Here is a 4430-nt window from a genome sequence, read left to right on the forward strand (position 1 = left end):
TTTTTTTGAGACAGAGTCTAGCTCTGTTGCTTAGGCTGCAGAGCAGTGACATGATCTTGGCCATAAATCTATGATTTAGTTTCTTTTTCTGATGGAACTATCAGCCTCTTCTTAATTGCTTACCACCAAAATCTACACTGCTTTTGAGAGAGCTGTTAGGTTTGAAATTCTCCACATTGTTTCAGATGAGTCATTTTCTTTGGGGATGCCTTTAGAAGTCTTCATTTTTGTGGATTGCCTCTCACCCTCTGCAACATCTTTTGAGCCACTGCTCTGGGTATAAGGTGCAGGCAGTAGCCTTTTTTTTGATGTGCTTCTCCAGGTGTGGAACTTCTACACTGCATCCCAAATTTTAAGGTTTGGTACATGAGCCAGATATGCCAATTAGAGCATTCCGTCATTGGCTATAGTGATTAAAATCTGATTTAAATATGGACAATGACTGTTATTGTTGACAGTGGTGGTAGTGATGTGGTTTGCCTCTCTGTGTGTGTGTGTTGTGTGTGTGTGTAAGTTAGTGAATATCAACACATTTTTCCATTGCGATTTAAACTTAGAAATTTTCCGGAAGCATATGAAAAGAGATGCTCCTTTTTTTTTGTTATCATGATTGCTGAGATAAAAGGATGTCAATATAGAAATTTCAGAGGCTAGTTTTGTTACCATTTGAAGAAATCTGTATCAGAATAAAGTCATCGACAAAGAAGGTAGACCTGAGGAATAGAGAACATTCTAGCCAACAACATTTAATATGATATGGCAATGTCTAATTGCAGCGAAAGTACAGATTTATCATCTACCTGAGCATAAATTTCTCTCTATTTCTAACCAGGTTCTTCTCCATACATCTTTCCATTTCTTGCAACTGGACCAGTATGAGTCAACTTTTGTCATTTGAAAATTCCTGGAAAATATGTGCATTAATATTAATTTTCTAAAAATTTATAAATCATATGTCATATTCTACTTTGGCATTAGACAATAAAATTACTCATTGGTTACTAATACATCCAATTTTCTTTGCCTTCCTAATATACACAGCTTGCTAGTTTTCCTGACAGCTTTGGAGGTTGTTAGGTTACGAGTTTGAGAAGGGTGTGGTGTAATGGTAGTTTTATAACTATTTAGAGACTATAGTTTTATAAAAAACCTAGTGTCTATTTGTTCCAGGCAAAACCTCTTCAGATTCATAGTCATTCAGGGAAAGGATGCATTTTATAAAATTATGTAGTTAGGTAGTTCCTAGAAACATCCAAGTATGAAGCCCTCATGTCAGCAAGTCTGTTGCCCCTCTTACAGCAAAAATCAAGAATAACTCAAGCTTTCTCTTGAGCCCTCATTCTCACCAAGAACTCAAAACATATACCTCCAAGGAAAGCAAAGAGAAAAACACTCTTTTTGTCATAACTCCCATAGAGCAGCAAGCATAGTTTTAAATAAATCCCAAAGTTTATTCCTATAGGGATCATTGGAAAAATGACACAAACTGCAGTATAGAGTCTGTAAGTGAATTACATTAAGGCCTCTTGAATTTTCTGTTTTGTACTTGCTTGTGCTTCTGAAACTTTGGGAACCCAAGGGTAGAGAGTAGATTTTTTGGATTTTCATGGAGTGTATGCCCTTGTTAGAGGACTGCTAGGAAACTGGGCCACAGGACAGTGAGGCTGGGCCCCATTGGAATGACTACTTTCTTCTCCAAGAAAGTGTAAGAAGTGGAAGGACTCAGGGAAATCTCGGTGCCCAAAAGAGCTGGCTGTAGATAACTCGTTTTCGTGAGTTGACCAGGATTTTGTTAAATTGGGAAACAGGAGAAAGAAGAGAAGAAAACAACTGTTTTGTACCTTTGTCTTATTTTTTCCCCCCAGTGAGATAATTCTTTTCTAGTGTGATGTGGAATCTTGGATAGAAGCCATTTATCTTTACTGTTCTAGCCATCCCTTTTTGTTCTTTGCCTCTCTCATTTTTGGAAAACCTCACTGAGACCTCATTTATTACTTGTATATGAAAAATATTTTATTTAGAAAGAATAGGCCACCTACACTCCTATGTGCCCCAAGCCCCCACAAAATCCCTCCTGATATTTGCTTGTCGAGATAACTGTGTTTAGCTTGTGGCAAGCAGACACCTAGAGGCAGATGAGCAAGAACAAAAAAAAAAGTTTTTATTTGTTTCACAAAAGTTTTATTATTTCATGATGTTGAGTTCTCCAGTAATTGATAATAGGGATTGTGAAATAAAAAGTTGAGATTTTAAACAGTGAGATTTAAACCTTAACATAAACCTCTTTAAAAATAAATGAAAGCTTAGCTTTTAGTAACAGCAACAAAGTTTAAGCCATCATTGCTGTAACACTATTATCTTTCTTTTTGGGTATACTCGGCTCACAAAAAGCTTTTAAAACAGTACCTTTTGTTTGCATTATTAATCTGCTTAGCACAATATTTCTTTGAGATAATGTAAAGGTAAATGTCAGCTTAATCTATGGTAAATGATTGCCAAATCCCTGAGTTGAACTGGAATTAATGAGCTTTTATGATGGTAGGGTCCATTTTAAATCATTTTTTCCCTCCAATCTTGTCAAACTGTATTACATTAGGATCTATTTTACAATTATGCTTTAGTGCTCTGAATTCTTGGTGACATACTTCTTTTGACCTTTACTTGGTTCTTTTTATTTATCTTTAGTCTGTGGCCTTGACCTTGAAATATGATTTAGAAGGAATCAGAACAACCTTGAGCAGAGAGAGAATAGTCCTATAGTTTCTTTTTATTATTCTACTAACTTTCTAAGAATTTGGATCATCATTCTACCTATAGTGTGGCTGCTGTGGCCTTGAGTTCTTCCTTTAGTTTAACTCATACAATTTCTATTGTTTTTGTATTTGGATTATTAATTTTTGTTTCCTGAATACTAGTCATTTATATTTTCTGATTAGTGCTGTTCTGATTTCTTTTTTTGTTGTTGTTTAACTTTAAGTTCAGGGGTTCATGTGTAGGTTTGTTACATAAGTAAACTTGTGTCATGGGGTTTGTTGTATAGATTATTTCATCACCCAGGTATTAAGCCTAGGACCCATTAGTTATTTTTCCTGATCCTCTTCCTCCTCTCACCTTCCACCTCCCAATAGGCCCCAGCGTGTGTTGTTCCCCTCTATAAGTGTGCATGTTCTCATTTAGCTCCCATTTATAAGTGAGAATATACTGGCCATTCACTCTGTGAAATGTTCCTTAAATTGAATTATCTGATATTTTTTCTTTACTAGATTGATGTCATGTGTTTTTGTCAACAGTTCTGCAAAAGTGAAGATGTGCTGTTGTTGGTTCATCAGATGAGGAGGTTCTTGATGTTGTCATGTCTTTTTACGAATATTGTTAATCACTTGGTTAAGGGGGATATCTGGCAGGTCTTTCTCCTACAAAGTTACTCTGTTAGTTTCCTAGGGATATTTGGTTTTCTGTTCCTGCAGTAGCTTGCTGCAGATAATGGCCTCCAGCCCCATCCATGTCCATGCAAAGGACATGATCTCATTATTCTGACAAGTGATATTTAGTGGTATTTCTACTGTCAGTCCTCATCCCAAATCTCAATTCTCCCTCTAAGGGAAATGTAATGAGAAAACCAGAAAGCAAAGCACCTTTGAACAGAGACAGAAACATGGACCCTTCAAACTCCTTAGCCACTGACTTAGAAAGAAATTACATTGAAGAGTCAATATAAGCAGAAACCATTCTGCATTTTCCTGCCAAATTGTCATTTACCATTGCTTTTATGGTTAACCAAAGAGAGCCAATTCTCATCTAAATTTTTTGAGTAAATGTATTTATGAACAGCTTTTGCTCAAAACTCTACATAGCTTATTTGCTTACTCTACACAGCTTCCATTCTGCAGCCTTATGAGGTTCCCCTCTGACTTTTGGGGACTTTCCTAACCCAGCAGCTCTCAGTGCAGGTGCTGACATGCTCTTCCACTGCTGGCAACACAGACCAGGCCAGTTGGCTTCTGCTCATTCCTTTCTTGCCTTTGTTCAAGCCTGTCATTTATGTAACAAGGGATCTGTTCTCTTATCCATCTTGCCTGATTCTACTATTTCCCCCTTGTATCTTATTCACAAATTTCTTAATAATTATTTTACTTTAAAATACTTTTGAACTTCAAATAACTTGCAACAATAGTATACTGAGTTCCTCAATGCCCTTAGCTCAGGTGCCCCAATGATAGCGTGTTATTTAACCAAAGACCAATGACCTAAACCAGAAAACTAAATTCATCTACCGGCATCATTTGAATTTTTCCAGTTGTTCCACCAATATCTTTTTTTTTTCTCTGATTCAGAATCCAATCAAGAATTCTACATTTTATTTATTTATCATGTCTCCTTAGTCTCCTATCTGGGACAATTTTTCAGTCTCTTTTTTTTTTTTTTTTTTT

Source organism: Cebus imitator, unplaced genomic scaffold (genome assembly GCF_001604975.1).
Source record: "Cebus imitator isolate Cc_AM_T3 unplaced genomic scaffold, Cebus_imitator-1.0 Scaffold288, whole genome shotgun sequence".
NCBI classification, from domain to species: domain Eukaryota; kingdom Metazoa; phylum Chordata; class Mammalia; order Primates; family Cebidae; genus Cebus; species Cebus imitator.